At 42.9% G+C, this 21,477-nt stretch overlaps 1 protein-coding gene and 2 non-coding genes across 3 annotated transcripts in view; 2 read left to right on the forward strand and 1 right to left on the reverse strand.

Annotated features, from left to right (window-relative positions):
• LOC126203931 (prickle planar cell polarity protein 3-A) overlaps positions 1-21,477 on the forward strand; it is a 1,288,897-nt gene that overhangs the window by 74,639 nt on the left and 1,192,781 nt on the right. The window lies entirely within an intron of this gene.
• On the reverse strand, positions 19,098-19,170 carry Trnak-uuu (transfer RNA lysine (anticodon UUU)). Its single transcript has one exon. It is a non-coding gene; the product is annotated as a tRNA-Lys (tRNA).
• Positions 19,445-19,524, forward strand: Trnal-uag (transfer RNA leucine (anticodon UAG)). The gene has a single exon. It is a non-coding gene; the product is annotated as a tRNA-Leu (tRNA).

The following is a 21,477-nucleotide window of genomic DNA, read 5'->3' on the forward strand; positions in this document are numbered from 1 at the left end:
AAGGATCCCACACCGCGCAGCAGTATGCTAAAAGAGGACGGACAAGCGTAGTGTAGTCAGTCTTGTTAGTAGATCTGTTACATTTTCCATGTGTCCTGCCAATAAAACTCAATCTTTGGTTAGCCTTCCCCGCAACATTTTCTGTGTGTTCCTTCCAATTTAAATTGTTCGTCATTGTAATAAATAGGTATTTAGTTGAATTTACGGTTTTTAGGTTAGACTGATTTATCGTGTAACCGAACTTTAACGAATTCCTTTTAGCACTCATGTGTATGACCTCACACTTTTTGTGGTTTAGGGTCAACTGCTAATTTTTGCACAATTCATATATCTTTTCTAAATCGTTTTGCAATTTGTTTTGACCTTCTGATGACTTCATTAGTCGATAAACGACAGCGTCATCTGCAAACAACCTAAGACGGTTGCTCAGATTGTCTCCCATATCGTTTATATAGATAAGGAACAGCAAAGTGCGTATAACACTACATTGGGGTACACCAGAAATCACTTCTGTCACCCAATCACGTCGTCTCCTGAGTGCTTCAGTTTTTTGCTAGACACTGCATTATGAAGAAATTGCAACGAAGAGTCACTGATATAAATACTACATTAAAGAAAACGATGGGAAGACGAAAGCTTGAAATGTTAAATGACATTAAAAATGGGCAAGTTACCAACTGATTAAGGAAGAGACAGAGGTCAAATACTCGTGGAGCGCGTCTAATCGAATCAGTCGTAAGACAAATGCAGCAGAAGAAGAATTGTTGAAATGCTCAATGGAACAGAACAAGGGACTAATGCGAATAGCAACACATCGCCGATCAGCGGAAGTCCAATTCCGAACAGCCTTGCGAATTGAAGCGTTATCCACTGTTGCAGCTTCTTTAGTAGGAGTAGCCTCATTTCTTCTAGAAGGTCCCTCTTTTCCATCACAGACACGCGGGTTCCCTTGTGCATCCTGGCGATCGGCTACTGTTTTGCAGCATATTGGCTAGTTCTAAGGGCCTTCGCCGACCAGCTGTATCGTCAATACGTTGTGCCGTACGCTTACGTTAATTCTTCGGAAGGTTCACATTCGTTCACTAACAGAAGCACGTCCACCATTTACTTCGCTGCTTTCCCTGTCAAAGGAACCCTCCCAGCCCTGACATTAACGACTGAGGAAATCGTAAATACGGAGGGCCGAATAGAGATTTGGATCAATGGTTTTTCACTGCTTCACACTTGGACACAGGATCGACTTGGTGAAAGCTCATCCCGTATTGTGGTTTACAGAAAAAAATTGCCCCCATTCGCTGAATGTCGTCTGCCGTCTTGCTTGGCTCATCATCGGCTGTTACCCCTCCACCTTTAAGATCTTTGAACAGCTGTTAACATATTTTTTGTTCAAGCCATACGCGCCACATATCTTCTCCAAACTCTCGCTCGTCGAAGGCACTGTTGTTCGTAATTTATATAAAAAAGATATGTATTTACGCTTTACACCAGGACACAATCCTCTCAATATGCTTGACTGCGTGCAGCAAAGAAATGTGACTCAAGTCAGTTTGTTTGGCGCTACGTTACGCTTCTCCATGTGTGTGCTCACGTAGTGTTTTTTTTTTTTTTTTTTTTTTTTTTTTTTTTTTTTTTAACGTACACTGCCATTTACATAGTCTCCAAAATTTCCAAACGCACCATCTAGATTTGGTATTAAGATTAAGCTGACGGACGTATTACGAACTGCAGAGATATTACTGACCATAAACGACGTTACTGGGAACACCAGGAAGTGGTCGTGTCGCTTTGTCCATGCGGTGCAGGTGAGGGTTACCGCAGCTGAGATAATGCCGAGACGACGGCGCCGAGATAACCCAGCGCCTCCTGTGCACTGGGTCACGTACGCATTGGCAGTATCAGAGTGTCTGTCTGACACGTGATTGGCACCAGAGCGGGACGCCGTACTGTGTCACAAGGGCATCCAGGCCTCTGACAAACGGAGCAACCAGAGCAGCCACTCTCGTTCTGTCCATCGCTGTAATCATTTCACTTCCCGGCAATACTCACTGCACTGCAGGCGGTAGGAGGTACTACCATCGATAGTAGTGTGAGACAGTCAATCGTGCTCACTACATTCGAAGCCCCCCTACCACGGACGCCAACTGTAATGTACCCCCCACCTCCCTGTAGATTTTCTGATTCTTAATTGAAACAAAACACGTTCAAAGGATTTATCGACCTGCAAAAAGAGTTAGACACAGTAAAATGGTGCAAGATGTTAGAAATTCTGAGAAAAATAGGAGTAAGTTGTAGGAAAGTGTGGGTAATATACAATATGTGCAAGAGCAAAAAGAAGAGAGTAAGACCGGAAGACGAGGAAAGAAGTGCTCGGAATGAAAAGGGTTTAAGACAGGGATGTTGTTTTTCGCCCCCAGTGTTCAATCTATACATTGAAAAAGCAACCACTGAAATAAAAGTTCAAGAGTGCGATAAAAGAAGATCAGTGATAAGATCCCTTCTCGACATTGCTATCCTGAGCGAAAGTGAAGAAGAGTTACAGGATCTGTTGAATGGAATGAAGACCAATGAGGATAGAGCATGGATCGTGACTTAAACGAAAAAAAACGTAAGTAATGATAATTACCAGAAATGAAAACAACGGGAAGCTTAACACCAAAATTGGTGATTGGGAAGTAGACGAAGTTAAGGAATTCTGCTGCCTTGGAAGCAAAACACCCATGACGAACGAGACAAGGAGGACATAAAAAACAGATCAGCCCTAGCAAAAAGGGCATTCCTGTCCAAGAAAAGTCTATCGGTGTCATGCATAGACTTTAATTCGAGAAAGAAATTTATGACGACGTATTTTTGGAGTAGAGCACTATTACCATTCAATGAAAAACCACCGAACCCATATTTTTATGAACGACGGCACAGGAGCTGAGCAGCGACTCCATTGCATAAAAGCGTGTGTATGGTGGCCCTGGGCACTGTTGGATGAAACAGCAAGACAGCGCCGCCTGCTGTAAATGTGTTCTCAGCTCCGAAAATTTCAGAGAAATGGCGACGCGTAGGGGTACAATCGACTGCATCGTATCACAGTCGATAGTAGTACCCCGTACAAGGTCTTGTCGCTGCGCTCGAAAGTCGAGTGTCGCAGGAGAGAAGAGTGGTTGGTACAGAGACACCCGCTGCAGTCGGTGGAAGTATATGTGAGGCCGTGGCATACCCACTGTCCGGTCACTGAGGCCATGTGAAGTTCGATTCACCGTCACTGAGTACGGTATTGTCTCCTGATTCGTGGCTTTCTATAACAGTGGAAAACGAAAGTGAGAGTAATAAAAATTAAATGCCAAGACATATGATTTAGAAACTTCCTGGCAGATTAAAACTGTGTGCCGGAACGAGACTCGAACTCAGGACCTTTGCCTTTCGCGGGCAAGTGCTCTACCAACTGAGCTACCAAAGCACGAAAATGGTGAAAGATTAGCAGAAAGGTGCGAGTATAGCTTTCGTCAGTAAAAATGTATCGAGGAATTAGTTTTTGATTTATAAATTAAGAAATTCCCGAAAATGTGCGTCTGGAACAAAACATTGCATAGAAATGAAGCGGTTAGCATCAGATATCCAGAGCAGAAGAAAATGGAAGTATTTGAAGTAGTGTAAAAAAATTGACAAATCACGTATGACATGGAGTAGTATTAAAAATAATACATGAGCTCCGCGGTTTCTGACACTGAACCGCCGAAGGCTTGTTGACTTTCCTTATTTTAACACTTTGATGGCAAACCCAGGCAGTCGCGCACGTTAGCAAGCTGTTTCCGAGATTCGGACAGACGCCTCGGCCTAATATCGAATCTGGCCAAGGGATGAACGGTGAGGGCCAGTGTGCCCGCCAGCGTGGATGAGATTTTTAGGTGGTCTGCCACATCCGACCAAGTTAATACCGGGCTGGTACCCACGTCTCGCCTCTATTACACGATTCGCAAACATTTAGAAAATGTCAGTTCACTTCGACACGAGAAAACAGTAGATGCAGATAAATAGGGCACAGAAATTCCTTTCCGAGGGTGAAGCAGGCCGTGACAAGGAGGGAATAAGGCCACCCTGTACAAATAAAATTGCCAGATTCAGCGATAAAATGCTGACAACCATCAAGGCATGGAACAGGCCCACGAAAAAGAAGACGACTCTCATTTTTGTTTGGTGTTACTCTGTGCGCTCATCGAGAATATTCTTAGCTCAGAAAAGTCCGATCATAATGACTGTCAGCTCGCGAACTTTGTGTAAGCTGCTGTTCAGGTGTTCCAAAAATACAACTCTGCCATCTGTGTACATAAAAGGTATCACAAAAACGTTGTGTCTAACTGCAAGCATCAGACGAGGGAATAAATCGAGGACTGGAACGCATGTCTAGAAACGTCATCAAACCACGCTACAGAGCATCCAAGTTAATGGTGCCGGCGCCTGATACTAGGCCACCCCTTCGGCAGCAAAAGTGACTTTGTACGGTGACGGACTGTAGGTGGAGGAAGAGGAGTTAAGTGCTGCAAAGAAAGGCCTTGTCTCCTAAGAATGTGATGCTCTTTTCCGTCGGTGGATGATGGTTTCAGACATGGGTTTCCGTCTGCAGTTTTATTTTTTCTCCTGGAACCCTCTAAAATGTCCATTGTTTTTCGGTATACAGGAGAAAAATAAACTGCAGATGGAAACCCGTGTCCGATACCGTCACCCAGAAAAGAAACAAATCATCGCAATCATAGGAGACAAGGCCTGTCTATGTAATAGCTTTCTCCATCTTCTCCACTGGCGATCGTGGCAATCAGTCTAGATCATTGAACAACAGCCGGCCGAAGTGGCCGTGCGGTTACAGGCGCTGCACTCTGGAACCGCAAGACCGCTACGGTCGCAGGTTCGAATCCTGCCTCGGGCATGGATGTTTGTGATGTCCTTAGGTTAGTTAGGTTTAACTAGTTCTAAGTTCTAGGGGACTAATGACCTCAGCAGTTGAGTCCTATAGTGCTCAGAGCCATCATTGAACAACAGACAATATTACGAGACGTTACTCCGAGACGTTGCGTCTACGGTCCGTCAGCATACAACGTCTCGTTTGCTGCGAAGAGGTTGGCTTTTGGCAGGCGCCGGGGCCTATTACCTGCTTACACGCTGTGTAGTGTCGTTGGATGATGTTTCCGGACAGGGACTTCTGTCCTCACTTTATTCCTCAAGACACTCTCTTCAACCCCTCGAAGTTTGTCGCAACATTTCTGGGACGCACTGTATACTGCATCATGAGATCTGTTGTTGACAGTATTTACTCATTCAGAAGATAATGCGACATTCATTCAGTGACAAGTAGACGGCAAAACGACATGCAGTGTCAGCAGGCTTTCAGCTGAGTTAAAAAAATTGACTGGTAAATCTCAAGTCTTCGAATCCAAACTGAAAGGTTTCATTGTGACACACTCGTTCTGTTCTGTGCAGCTGTTTCTCGCAATGATTGTCAAGTTTTATTCTGGATTGTCTTCTAATTTTTTTCATGTTTTACTCTGAGTTGATAAAAGTCTTAGGATACCTACTAATATCGTGTTGGACCTCCTTTTGCTCGGCGAAGTGCAGCATTTCGACGTAGCACGGACTCATGGAGTCGTTGGGAAATCCACTGCAGAATTATTGCGCGATGCTGACTCTACAGCCGTCCATAATTTTGAAAATGACGTCGGCGCATGATTTTGTGTACGAACTGACCTCTCCATTAGTCACATAAATGTTCGACGGGATCGTTTCGGGCGATATGGGCAGCCAAAATCATTCGCTCGACTTGTCCAGATTGTTCTTCAAAACAACTGCGAACAATTGTGGGCTGGAGACGTGCCGCATTGTCATCCACAAAAGTTCCATCGTTGTTTGGGAAGATGAAGTTAATGAACGGCTGCAAATGGTTTCCAAATAACCGAACATAACCATTTCCAGTCAATGATGGGTTCAGTTGGACCAGAAGACCCAGTCCATTCCAAGTAAACGCAGACCACACAATTGTGGAGCCACCGCCAATTTCCACAGTGCCTTGTTGACAACTTGGGTCCATGGTTCCGTGGGGTCTGCGCCTCAGTCGAACCCTGCCATCAGCAGTTACCAACCGAAATCGGGACTAACCTGACCAGGCCACGGTTTTCCAGTCGTCTAGAGTACAACCGACATGGTAAAGAGCCCAGGAGTGACGCTGATGGCGATTCTGTGCTGTTAGTAAAGGTAGTCAAATCGGCCGTCTGCTGCCATAGCCCATTGACGCCAGATTTCGCCGCACTGCCATAACGGATTCTTTCGTCGTACGTGCCACATCGATTTGTGCGTTTATTTCACGCAGTGTAGCTTGTTAGTACTGAAAACTCTACAGAAACGCCTCCCTCTCGCTTCACTAGCTGCGACATCGTCGCGAAAAAACACAGTGACCCGTATATGGGAAAAGTTTCTTTAATTTACGTCTATGGTCACAATCTTTTTTGTTTAACAGATTACCGGTTTCGGTCTTTAATGACCATCATCAGATCTGTTTCATAAAAACAAAGACCTAATGTACTGCAGTCATAGTGGCATCGTCAAATATTAAATGCTGAATCGTCAAATGTTACATGCGGAACATTTGACGATGTCAGTATGGCTGCAGTACATTAGGCCTTTGTTTTATGAAACAGATCTGACGATGGTCATTAAAGACCGAAACCGGTAATCTGTTAAACAAAACGATTGTGACCATAGACGTAAATTAAAGAAACTTATCCCTCTCGCTTGTTAAGTGAAGACCGTCGGCCACTGCATTATGCTTGGTCAGAGGTAGTCCCTGAAATCTTGGCACACTGTGGATCGCGGAATACTGAATTCCCTTACGATTGACGAGATGGAATGCCCCATGCGTCTAGTTCCAACCACCATTCCACGTCCTAAGTCTGTTAATTCCCGTTGTGCGGCCATAATCATTTCGGAAGCCTTTTCTCGTGAGCCACCTGAAAACAATTAACGGCTCCGCCAATGCATTGTCCGTCGTGCCTTGTGTACCATCTGGTGAGCAAGATGTATGAAACAGGCGAAATACCCTCAGACTTCAAGAAGAATATAATAATTCCAATCCCAAAGAAAGCAGGTGTTGACAGATGTGAGAATTACCGAACAATCAGTTTAATAAGCCACAGCTGCAAAATACTAACACGAATTCTTTACAGACGAATGGAAAAACTAGTAGAAGCCGACCTGGGGGAAGATCAGATTGGATTCCGTAGAAATACTGGAACACGTGAGGCAATATTGACCTTACGACTTATCTTAGAAGAAAGATTAAGGAAAGGCAAACCTACGTTTCTAGCATTTGTAGATTTAGAGAAAGCTTTTGACAACGTTGACTGGAATACTCTCTTTCAAATTCTAAAGGTGGCTGGGGTAAAATACAGGGAGCGAAAGGCTATTTACAATTTGTACAGAAACCAGATGGCAGTTACAAGAGTCGAGGGACATGAAAGGGAAGCAGTGATTGGGAAGGGAGTAAGACAGGGTTGTAGCCTCTCCCCGATGTTATTCAATCTGTATATTGAGCAAGCAGTAAAGGAAACAAAAGAAAAATTCGGAATAGGTATTAAAATCCATGGAGAAGAAATAAAAACCTTGAGGTTCGCCGATGACATTGTAATTCTGTCAGAGACAGCAAAGGACTTGGAAGAGCAGTTGAACGGAATGAATGGTGTCTTGAAGGGAGGATATAAGATGAACATCAACAAAAGCAAAACGAGGATAATGGAATGTAGTCGAATTAAGTCGGGTGATGTTGAGGTTATTAGATTAGGAAATGAGACACTTAAAGTAGTAAAGGAGTTTTGCTATTTGGGGAGCAAAATAACTGATGATGGTAGAAGTAGAGAGGATATAAAATGTAGACTGGCAATGGCAAGGAAAGCGTTTCTGAAGAAGAGAAATTTGTTAACATCGAATATAGATTTAAGTGTCAGGAAGTCATTTCTGAAAGTATTTGTATGGAGTGTAGCCATGTATGGAAGTGAAACATGGACGGTAAATAGTTTGGACAAGAAGAGAATAGAAGCTTTCGAAATGTGGTGCTACAGAAGAATGCTGAAGATTAGATGGGTAGATCACATAACTAATGAGGAGGTACTGAATAGGATTGGGGAGAAGAGGAGTTTGTGGCACAACTTGACCAGAAGAAGGGATCGGTTGGTAGGACATGTTCTGAGGCATCAAGGGATCACCAATTTAGTATTGGAGGGCAGCGTGGATGGTAAAAATCACAGGGGGAGACCAAGAGATGAATACACTAAGCAGATTCAGAAGGATGTAGGTTGCAGTAGGTACTGGGAGATGAAGAAGCTTGCACAGGATAGAGTAGCATGGAGAGCTGCATCAAACCAGTCTCAGGACTGAAGACCACAACAACAAAAACAACATCCCATGACTTTTGTCACCTCAGTGTATTTATTCTTTACATACTTATGTTTATAAATTTTCTAATCAGCAGTAAGTAATTTAGTCAAGCTCTGACGTAGCATCTCCGGCCCTTATGGCCTCAAATAACCTGATAAATAGATAAATGTATGAAAGCAATAGTACTGTGAGAGCTCCGTGCGTTTAAATTGTTACGTTATGTCCTCTTAAGCATTTCCCACGTAGAGAACTAAAAACAGAGCACAAGATGCCGTATCTTCTGCTGCAGTTTATGTGCTGTGCTTCCGGTGCGCTATGACACGTAATCGCTGTTTATGCGAGGAGACTAGAGCGGTACGTCCACAGCAGCGTGTCCCGCGCTGGGAGCAGGGTGGCGGTGAGACATTCTGGAGTACGCTTTGGTGAGGCGGACACCGGCGGGGGTCACGTTTCCGTCTGCAGCGCACGAGATACGGACGTCGTTAGCGGTGGACACGCATTAGGCGCCACACACACACACACACACAACGCGTTACTATTTAGCTGACCGTCCGGCCGCAGCGGTCCTGGGCGGCCACTAAAGCCTTCAGCCAGGAATGCAGTGAGAAGTACGAGCTGTATATACTCCAGTGCCACGTCCCTGGTCGCGTTGGTAACACGGCATAGAGGCGGCGTGTCTCCTGTACGGTACTTGGAGCCTCCTCCTGTGGGAAGATTCCTTCCTCTTATCCTACCGTGCAGCTATGATAATTGATAATGAACTCTGCAGAAAACAGTAACAGGCATTCGCAAAACAATCTGCGTCTACTTGGCTACTCTGCAATTCACACTCAGTTGTTTGGCAGAAGGTTGATAGACCTACTTTCAGACTATTTCTCGACCGTTCCACTCACGAATAATGCATGGATAAAATAAACACCTAAATACAGGGTGTCGGGATTAAACATATAATAATATAAGATGCAGTAACTTGAGAAGTAATTAAGATATTTATTGACTCTATTTTTATGCAAGTATGGTAGCTCAAAACGTTTCTTAACACACCTAGTACACCTAGATATCCACAGCATCAGTGGTGCGACAGACATCCAATCTGTATTCCACTTGGCCGGCCGGTGTGGCCGTGCGGTTAAAGGCACTTCAGTCTGGAACCGCGTGACCGCTACGGTCGCAGGTTCGAATCCTGCCTCGGGCATGGATGTGTGTGATGTCCTTAGGTTAGTTAGGTTTAATTAGTTCTAAGTTCTAGGCGACTGATGACCTCAGAAGTTAAGTCGCATAGTGCTCAGAGCCATTTGAACCATTTTTTGTATTCCATTTGTCTCCAAGTGTTTTGCAGCATTGCTGGCGCAACATTTGTGATAGCTGAATGAATGCTATGATCTGATAGACCACGAACTGGTATCTGATACACTTGATTCTTGATAACTCCCACAGAAAAAAATCAAGTGGCGTAACGTCTGGGTTCCTAAGAGGCTAAGTAATCGATAGACTACTTCTCTCAGTCCAGCGATCTGGGAACTCACGAGCCAAGAAATCCCTCACAGTGTTTGCAAAATGGCGTGGTGCGCCATCTCTTTGAAAGATCACGCCACGAGGAAGTTACGTCACAGCATAAAACTCTAACCTACCTGCGTACGCTGTTGCATTATCTTCAGTCTCCGCGAAGAAGAGTGGACCTTTAACGATGTAGTTCAACAATCCACATCACACATTCACTCTCGGAGAGTCACGTTCGCACGTTGTCACTACGTCACTACGTGGGGGGGGGGGGGGGGGGGGAGGAGGTGGTGGTTCAGTTCCCCATATGCGGCGATTATATGTGTTTACCGTGCCGCAAGTACAGAATGTAGCCTCATCCGAGAAACATACGAACTCGACGGATGCCTCTTTTTCTTCCATTTTTGCCAGATTGTCTCAGCGGATGCTCCTGTGACGAAGCTGCAGTTTGTACGCTCGTAGCCGCAACCTTTTAAGGGCAACATCGTGTACTGTCGAACGAGGTAACTGTAACTGCCTGCCTGCTTGTTTGCCGGACTGACTGACTAGAGCTCCGATGGAAAGATGTACGGATTAATTCAACAGTAGCCTCTGAAACTGCGTGCATAGCGTGGTGGTGCGCCATCAAAAGCAAACTCTCAGTTTCCCGAAGCCGCTTTTCCCATTTCTTGATTGTTACGTAAGCAGGAACATCGTCAGCGGTCGCAGTCGATACTCACGCCGGAAACGAGTTGTACCAGGGTAACAGGCTTCAGCGGCGCACGAGAGGAAGCGCACACAACGCCACCTGCTATGGAATCCATATGGCTACTGACGCCCTTTTATGTGAAAAAATCAGTTACTCGCATGCGCTACCAACTGCCGAAAGCAAACGCAGAAAACTTTTTGAGTTACCGTACTTGTAGAAGCTAACGGCCAATAAATATCTCAGTTACATCGCAAGTTATTACATTTAACATTTTTTAACCCAGACACCCAGAATCAATATTTCCGTGCGAGCTCTGACTTCCCCCATTTCATCACTGTGGTCATGTCTCCCTCTGTCGTGAAAAGATCTCGCCAAAACGATAAACGCTGTAGGGTGACACCAAGACTCGCTTCTTATAACCGTGACACAATCTCCCCGATTTCGTAGTACTACAAAACGAGCTGCCCTTCTTTGAACTTTTCCGATGTCCTCTGTCAGTCCTGTCTGCTAAGCATCCCCTACCGCGCAGAGTTAGTCCAGAACAAGAGAAGCTATATGTAGGCGCTCCTTTTAATAGATTTTCCCTCCCCTCTAAAAGTTCCGCCAGTTAAACGATATCTTCGGTACCACTACTCCGCGACGTTTCCTAAGTTCCTGGAATGAATTTTCACACTGCAGCAGAGGGTGCGCTGGCTCGAAACTTCCTGGTAGATTAAAACTGTGTGCCACATCGGCTCGAAACTGCGAACTGTGGCTCTCGCAGGGCAGTACTTTACTATGAAGTTTGGACGGTAGGAGATGAGGTGGTGGCGAAAGTAAAGGTGTCAGGTCGGGTCGCGAATCGTGCTTGGGTAACTCAGTCGGTAAAGCAGCTGCCCGCGAAAGGCAAAGGTCCCAGTATCGAGCCCCGATCTGATACAGTATTAACCTCCCACGAAGTGTCAGTATCCAAATTGTTTGTAATAGTGAACCATATATATATAGTTGAAGGGACAGCAGTTAAGTACGTGTGATTTATCGTGTAATTGAAATTTGCCGGCCGATGTGACCGAGCGGTTTTAGACGCTTCAGTCCGGAACCGCGCTGCTGCTACGGTCGCAGGCTCGAATCCTGCCTCGGGCTTGGATGTGTGTGATGTCCATAGGTTAGTTAGGTTTGAGTAGTTCTAAGTCTTGGGGACTGATGACCTCAGATGTTATGTCCCATAGTGCTTAGAGTCATTTGAACCATTCTCGAAATTTAACGACTTTTTAGTATTGTAAACTTTCAAATGTCCCACCTCACGGTACCCACAAGGCGCAGACAATTAGATCTGACCAGTGTGCTCTGCTGGAACCCATAGCATGGGCGACGTTTTGAGAACTCGTGGCCCTCTCTTCTGTCTGACGATGACGCCCTCTTCTCAGTCTGTGTGCGTGTCGTGAAGCGGAAGGTTTGAAAGTGGTCAGATCTTCAAACATATTTTATATCCAAACGGTACATTTCATCATTGCTGATGTTACTGATCGTTTCCTATGCCCAACTCTTGCCAATGTAACTGAATCTGTTTCAATATACAGGTTGGTGGGGCGATCTAATGTTGTAATTTGTATTATTAGGAGCCAAGATCCCTTGATGTGAAATAGTTTATTTGATGTCCAATTTCGACAGTAACTAGCTGTCATCCTCAGATTCTGAGATCTTCCGGAACATCAGTCTCGACAAGACGCTGAGAACATGCTCCAATTGTAATAATACTGCACCTGAGTTGTCGTCGTCACATCATCTTTATTGATGTACCTGTTTTTACTCTTGTACTCCCTATTGGTGCTGTAGATATTGTATTTAGCAAGTTTTATCTATCTGACAAACCAGCGTGAAGCTGTATTATTGTAATTGAAACATGTTCTCAGTATGTCGTCTAGACTGATGTGTGATTATATTCTGAGAGGTTTGAGAATCTGAAGATGACAGATGGTTACTGTCGAAACTGGTCGTGAAATAAACTACTTCACATCAGGCGATGTTAGCTCCTAATATTATAAATTATTTTGCTATCCCTGATAGCGACATTGTTCTCTACCGTAACCAGTTACCACCACACTGAATTTTAATTATATTTAACTGGGTTAGTATCTCTTCAGAACTCAATGAACGCCACCAAAACGTCGTTGCCACTTTACACAGGTCCTTCTAATCGATCTCAGTATACACTTGTGGGACAACCTTCTCTGTTGCTGCACTCCCTTGTACTTTCTACGTAGACAACACAAGTGTAAACACATACCTTCACACGGTCAAGCCGTGCATACAAAAGTAAAAGCAAAATAACAATTACAAAACGTAGCTGGCTCTGTTTTACTCAGTGGCGAAGTGTATCTATGACATCGAATTTGTACTCCAGTTTATGTGAAATACAAAGAAGACAGCCCAATATTTATCAACTGGCATGCATATTTATTTAGCTTCACTGCCGGCCGCGGTGGTCTCGCGGTTTTAGGCGCGCAGTCCGGAACCGTGCGACTGCTACGGTCGCAGGTTCGAATCCTGCCTCGGGCATGGATGTGTGTGATGTCCTTAGGTTAGTTAGGTTTAAGTAGTTCTAAGTTCTAGGGGACTGATAACCACAGCAGTTGAGTCCCATAGTGCTCAGAGCCATTTGAACCATTTAGCTTCACTTTCAAAAACAATCATGTTCTGTACTCTCATAAAATAGTTTTAACTACGCTTGAGGAATTCCAGAAATTCACGTAAATGGAAGACACAATCTTTGCATGTTTTCACATTTCATACAAACGTCTTCTTCTATACTGGCCCGAGCGGTCTAAGGTGCTGCAGTCATGGACTGTGCGGCTGGTCCCGGCGGATGTTCGACTCCTCCCTCGGGCATGGGTGTGTGTGTTTGTCCTTCGGATAATTTAGGTTAAGTATTGTGTAAGCTTAGGGACTGATGACCTTTGCAGTTAAGTCCCATAAGATTTCAAACACATTTGAACAGTTTTTTCTATACTGGCAAATAAAACTATTCTCGGCTGTTCTTGCTATTTCACTCTTCTATCGGTACTTCCAGCCACATGTCTCCAGTAAGAGTCCAAACAGTTAACAACTTCCTTCAAAATTGTTATACTTGCTGACCATCATTAAACAAATTCCGATTTCTTCTGTTCTTCTCTTCTTACTTGAAAATCATCTTCTTCGTCAAATTAACTCTGCTTCTTCTATCGCCATTCAGTCCGCCTCTCTGACTTCTTGGTCAACCTCCACTTCGCTTGAATAATTTATATGTTTAATGCAACTATTAAAAGTCCACCGACGCGATCTGCCCAGACGCCATTACGCAGTCTCTGGCTATACTCCCCATAACATGAGCAATTTCTCAAAGTAACTTCACTTTAACTCGTTCTCGTGAACACTACTTCCTTCCACACTCTTCTACAATCCTCACATTCTAAACATTACTTTAGAATACTTCCTTACCATATTACATGACCGTCCCGACACTGACGAACTTCCACCATCCTTACTCCTCACTATATACCATGTACGGTCTCCTACCTCGATTACAAAATACGGATGTTAATTTTTACCTAACTGTCATAGTAACTGACTACGTACACCGTAAAATGTAAATTACGTAAATTTACAAGAGAAGAATACGGTTACAAATAGAATATCAAATAACAGGATGCATTATGTTTGTATGAACCAAAATTTGTAAATAAACATACAATAACTTTACATCATAAACAAATACAATAAGCAAAACAGTGCAGTCAAATTAGCACAAAAAATACATACGATGACAATCTCCGTCACAGGTTCCTTATCAAAACATTATCTGATAAATCCTCTCTACAGCCCCTAGAAGCCGGTAATAGGAATTCTGAAACACCTGTACAATCAGCCACCGGCAGTAACTTAATGTGAGATTACATACATTTTTTGTTTTATTTATCATCTTATACGTCACAGTCACCTTTCCTCTTTCATTTTTCACCTCACGAAGGCAAAACCTGCAAGCACGAACTGGTCTCCTCAAGCTTGTTTGGACAGATGGAAGTGAAAGGGATTTGCACGTGCTCGCACAATACGCTTGATTATTTGTGCTACTCAAGCATGTTTAACCACCTTAAATCTCTTTGTGGATTAATGAAAAGCTGCTAAAATGAGACGTAGCGATTCCGGTATGGGAAGACGAACATAAACGGCCTGGGAAGAGACGTGCAAACCCCATGATGCATAACATTTCTAATCTTATCAACCCGCCTAATTGTCTACATACTTCCATAGCAGCATATTTCCAACGCTTCCCTTCTCTCCGTTTCCGTTTTTTCCTAAGCTCATCATTCTTTTCCATACGATGCGGTTCTGCAAACTACATTATCAGAAATTTGTTTCTCAGATTAACGCAGATGTTTGATAATAGTGGACTTCTTTTGGCCATGAGCGTCCAATTTGCCTGTGTTAATCTCTTATTTCCTCTCTGCTTCGTCCTTCGTGTGTTGTTTTGCTGCCAAGGAAGCAGAACTCTTTCACTTCATCTACTTCTTGGTCCCCAGTTTTCACATAAAGTTTTAATCTTGTTTTAGCTACTCTAATTACTTTCATCTTTCTTCGGTTTACTCTCAATCCGTTGTTGTTGTTGTTGTTGTTGTTGTGGTCTTCAGTACTGAGACTGGTTTGATGCAGCTCTCCATGCTACTCTATCCTGTGCAAGCTCTTTCATCTCCCAGTACCTACTGCAACCTACATCCTTCTGAATCTGCTTAGTGTATTCATCTCTTCGTCTCCCTCTACGATTCTTACCCTCCACGCTGCCCTCCAATGCTAAATTTGTGATCCCTTGATGCCTCAAAACATGTCCTACCAACCGATCCCTTCTTCTAGTCAAGTTGTGCCACAAACTTCTCTTCTCCCCAATCCTATTCAATACCTCCTCATTAGTTACGTGATCTACCCACCTAATCTTCAACATTCTTCTGTAACACCACATTTCGAAAGCTTCTATTCTCTCCTTGTCTAAACTATTTATTGTCCATGTTTCACTTCCATACATGGCTACACTCCATACAAATAGTTTCAGAAACGACTTCCTGACACTTAAATCTATACTCGATATTAACAAATTTCTCTTCCTCAGAAATGCTTTCCTTGCCATTGCCAGTCTACATTTTATATCCTCTCTACTTCGACTATCATCAGTTATTTTGCGCCCCAAATAGCAAAACTCATTTACTACATTAAGTGTCTCATTTCCTAATCTAATTCCCTCAGCATCACCCGACTTAATTCGACTACATTCCATTATCCTCGTTTTGCTTTCGTTGATGTTCATCTTATATCCTCCTTTCAAGACACTGTCCATTCCGTTCAACTGCTCGTCCAAGTCCTTTACTGTCTCTGACAGAATTACAATGTCATCGGCGAACCTCAAAGTTTTTATTTCTTCTCCCTGGATTTTAATACCTACTCCAAATTTTTCTTTTGTTTCCTTTACTGCTTGCTCAATATACAGATTGAATAACATCGGGGAGAGGCTACAACCCTGTCTCACTCCCTTCCCAACCACTGCTTCCATTTCGTGCCCCTCGACTCTTATATCTGCCATCTGGTTTCTGTACAAATAGTAAATAGCCTTTCGCTCCCTGTATTTTACCCCTGCCACCTTTATACTTTGAAAGAGAGTATTCCAGTCAACATTGTCAAAAGCTTTCTTTCCGTCTACAAATGCTAGAAACGTAGGTTTGCCTTTCCCTAATCTTTCTTCTAAGATAAGTCGTAGGGTCAGTATTGCCTCACGTGTTCCAACATTTCTACGGAATCCAAACTGATCTTTCCCGAGGTCGGCTTCTACCAGTTTTTTCCATTCGTCTGTAAATAATTCGCGTTAGTATTTTGCAGCTATGACTTATTAAACTGATAGTTCGGTAATTTTCACATCTGTCAACACCTGCTTTCTTTGGGATTGGAATTATTATATTCTTCTTGAAGTCTGAGGGTATTTCGCCTGTCTCGTACATCTTGCTCACCAGATGGTAGAGTTTTGTCAGGACTGGCTCTCCCAAGGCCGTCAGTAGTTCTAATGGAATGTTGTCTACTCCCGGGGCCTTGTTTCGACTTAGGTAGTAGTGTGTGCTAATTCAACTGTTTATTCCATTCAATAGGTCCTGCATTTCTTCCTCACTTTTAATGAAGATTCACTGATGAGATTGCTCTTCTACATTGTTGTCCGTTCATCCTGATTTTAGTCCAACTCCGGACCCTTCCTATTATTTCCATCCCTGTATCTTCGATGCATTTAGATTGAATAGTAACGATAAATCACTGTATCCATGTTTTACACTATTTCTTATTCAAACACTTCGTTTTTATTTTTGAAAATTCTAAGTGATATGGACATATTTGCAAGCGATTCTCTAACTCCGTCCACAGACGCGATGCCACTGGACTTATTAATTCACAACTAGCTTTTTATTAACAGCTACCGTACAACTACTGTACAAGCGAAAGAGACCCAAACATTCAAATTGCGATTCAGTCACGTTTGTTCCTCCCATGTGCTTCACTTGCACAAAGGCTGTAAATCATTTTATGTTTATTATGCGCGTTAGTATGTGTTTTATTAACATCTAGGTATCACAATAGAACCTAACGCAGAATTTCTGAGTCACTCATTGCAGAGTGTAAGACGTCTTCTATGGGATGGGAGGTTAACCGTCATCTTGCTTCTTCATGGCGTGGATATCTGCTTTTGCAAAAGAATATGTAACGTGGTTTGCGTTTCCAACCGTAATGCCTTCTATGTTATCTAGAGTGTTTTGCAAACAAATTTCTACATTTAGTTTATATTACGTAAAGCTTGTCTGAGGGGGGGGGGGGGGGGGAGAGAGGGGGGTACATTTTACCAAAGGTAGTGACGTCCTCTCGTATTCCACTAACCTGTGGAACACTGTCCCTGTTCGGATCATACTTATTTTAATCTCACGGTCTCTACGCGAGATAACAATGGAGGCAATGGGTTTTTTGCATAGTCTTCCATTAATCACGATTCTCTAAATAAATTCAAGAAGGATTCCCCAGAACAAATCCAGCTTTCTTCCGATGATTTACATTTAATTACCCTGAGTATCTGCATTACAACTTCATATGGACTTCCCTGACTTACGACCCTAGTAGCTGCTGTAAAGTTTGGCGCGTAGACTTTCTACTTTGTGGTTAAACTGAAGAAGTGAGTTAAGTTCGGGGAGCTCTGGCACCAGGTCTAATTCTTGTCGTGACATACATTTGTATGAAAACCTGTTAGGAATCTTCATGACGTATCTCGCATTTTAGCACAACGGAAGGAAGGGATAGCTTATGTCCTACTCGTAATGGTGAATATACTGAAAAGTAATAAGTATTTGTATTATCTGTACACACTTGTTTCAGTTTACTGCCATATACAAGGTTGATACAACGACATTTTCTGCAGATATTCGGTTGGCGGTAGAAATCATGTGGTCCTCTTAACGCAGAAAACATATTCGAATAACAGTTCCGCTATGAAATCACTCGGAGAGCGTGTCATATTTTATTGAAGTTTACGCACTGCAGCTCAAACTACGACGTTCGTTAACATTATGTCTACCGGGAAGCGTCTTTATCGCGTCAACGCTCTTTATCTGCTTGCTTCTACTACCTGTAAGTACTATGGTGTTTAGGAAATGTATTGAATCTCTTCATAAAAAGTGTGGAACTTACTGCCTATGGACGTTACGTATGAAAGCTGTGTGCGTCATTATTTTCAGGATTGATATTATCGAAGTTCTGTTTTGAAAAATCTCCTTTTGTTTTGTTTAGTCTTAAGTCGTTGAAGACGGATTACCGTACAAACACTTTTTCGCTTATGCGAACGTGAATTCCTGTACATTGGCAGTCAGTGTAGAAACACTTAAATCAATAAAACTCTCGTAAAAAGTGACTGGCAGCTAATTGTTGCCAAATACGAAGTAACGTCCGTAAGGCTTATCCGTAACCTAGGATTAGAATATCCAGCCTCGTAATTGAGTTCAGCAGATCGTTTTGGTGCCCTGTCAGAAACTGTACGGTACGAGTCAGAAAAATTAGCGAACATATCCTGATATGTGTCGTATGGTTTGTTACATAGTCTTCCACGCATCACGATTCTCTAAATAAATTCAAGAAGGTTTCCCCAGAACTGATGTGAACGCTGGTGAATTTGATAAGCATAAGCATAATCATGATCCAATATGACTCGTTTCTATCTTGAGTGTTATCATTACTTGCCCATAGCATAAGAACTCGCTTCTGCGAAAGTGTCGTATACAGCAAACATATTCACTGATGTTTTTTATTAAAAACAATGTAGATTGCCACTTTGATTCCAACGTTTACTTTTACTGCACTAACAGCACCTGATAAGGACATGATTTTTTCATGTTTGGACTCACATCATCTTTATCTTTGTCGAGATTTTCCGCTGAAGCTTCACTTTTGGTACGGAAATGGTTGATTTAAAATTTTTCGCCCGAACAGGGACTTGAACCCTGGACCCTTAGGTTAAAAGCCTAATGCTCTACCGACTGAGCTATCCGGGCTCTGAATAGTCTCGCCTCGGATACCCGTTATCCTTCACGGACTCGTGACTCAGTGGTGACGGAGTGATGTAGGAGGCGCTGGCCTCGTGCGGTATATTGCCAGGCGCCGAGCGGCCAGAATAAATTTTGCTGCCAGCCGGTGTGCTGTGGCGATGAAACGCGCCGTGGCGGTCTTGGTGTACTAAGTCAAGTGAAATACCGTTACTTTATAATGAAGTCCGCTTAAGTTCAATGGTTTTAGTGGAGAGCATATATAGAATTTTGTAACTAGGAAGGTAGCGTGGCCGAGCGGTCTAAGGCGCTGGTTTTAGGCACCAGTCCGAAAGGGCGTGGGTTCGAATCCCACCGCTGCCAGACATTTTTGAAAAATATCTATTTTTAAAGAGTAGCGTCTTTCACTCTGATTTTACTATCTTATGTTTAACCTAAATAGAGACATCGTACCACGACCGATTTACCAAATCAAAAAGTAAGCCAGATGATGCTAAAATGGATTAGTCCTGCCCGCTGTACTTTTTGCGCACCTTAAAACTACAACGGTGAAAAACGTCAACGAAAACCGGTCCCGTGCAGCTCCCGGCGGTAGAATCATTTACGCTGTTTTATGCAACGGAAACAGTTACACATCTAACAGTCCGGTCCGTCGGTATCCTCTAGCCCTCTGGCGCCATGAATCAGAAATATCTTAAGAAAAGAGTGGTGAAATTTGGTTCGTGCACAACCATCAGTCTGTTGTCCAGCTCCGAATCGTGGGCAGTGGTCAATGGTAATCCAAAGAACTACAGCCGTGTAAAAGAATTCGTGTAAAAGGTTGACCTGCTATACATACATTTGTGCCATTCCTTTGGAGCCTCTGTTGGGGAAAGAGATAACGGGGTATTGACTTTATTGTTTATGGATTGGCAATCTTGGAGTATTCGTAACAAACGCAGCTGATGTCGTAGCCGTTAATATCATCTTGTAACGATATGAGGGAACTTCGGGAGCGGAAGTAAGCACAAAAACAGCAGTAATTTCCTTGTGATCCAATGAAATTCACATCAGTCATTGTTGGAATCAAATAAAGAAACAACATGAGCTATTAACCAACTGTTCTAGGCGCTACAGTCTGGAACCGCGCGACCGCTATGGTCGCAGGTTCGAATCCTGCCTCGGGCATGGATGTGTGTGATGTTCTTAGGTTAGTTAGGTTTAAGTAGTTCTAAGGTCTAGGGGACTGATGACCTCAGATGTTAAGTCCCATAGTGCTCAGAGCCATTTGAACCATTTTTAAGCAACTGTTTACAGGTACACATGCTAGTGGTAAAATCCACACCGAACGACTACCCGTTGATTTTTAAACCTATCAGCTGCTTAGCAAAAAAATTCATCCCAGAGGGTTAGGAACATTTTCTCATTTGTTATTTGGACGATACTCTTGATTTTTTCACAGAACGCAGAGATATGTTCTGCTTTTATGCTGAATTATTAATTTTGAAACAATAATGTATAGTTTTTCAGATATTTTATTTTTTGTAAATGTTAAAAAAAGTTACACATTTTAACAAGTATTTTAAAATTTACATCCATTAATACAAAATAATTCCACATATCTTTTAATTCAGATATATTAGAAGGTCTTAAGGAACAACTACAGAAAATTTTATCTTTCTACTATAAATAGGCCCTGAGAAAATGTACCTTATACACAAAAAAACCAAAGTTACGGGAAATTAGCTTCAAAGTTTTTACTTCAGTACAAGCCTGCTCCATAGCTTGTATCATCAGAATCGTCCAACAGCTTCCTCTTGATGGCTCTGCTATGCTGTCTAGCCATCTTTGAATATACTTTCACGGCATTATCTGAAGACCTGAGCCGTTCCTTGTCCAAACAAAGCATAGCTGCGGCAGTTCGTAGTCCTACACAGAGCCCCAACTTCTGCAGAACTATGCACTTTGTTATATTGCCCTGATTGAATGATGAAACAGCATCATAAACGCCAAAGTGAAGTGTGTTTATACCCACAAACACAGTTTTAGGTAGTCTATTCCATATCACATGGTTCACACACTCATTTGGATTTTGAGTCCGGCCATGAAGACATTTCTTTAGTAGAATAATATCTGCGAGGTCTCGGAATATTGGTTTTATTTCATCCATTGTGGCAGGTGGCAGGTGATGAGGGTGATTGTATTGTTTCTTAGTTACCTTGCCTCTGTTGTACTTGCACCAACTATCGTCTCCTTTTGGACATAGCCCATGTTGGGGATTCTCATTGTTTGAACCTGTATGAAAAAACAGAGCCCAGACTGCTCTTCTCATTAATT

The sequence above is a fragment of the Schistocerca nitens genome, chromosome 9 (assembly GCF_023898315.1).
Source record: "Schistocerca nitens isolate TAMUIC-IGC-003100 chromosome 9, iqSchNite1.1, whole genome shotgun sequence".
Taxonomy (NCBI): domain Eukaryota; kingdom Metazoa; phylum Arthropoda; class Insecta; order Orthoptera; family Acrididae; genus Schistocerca; species Schistocerca nitens.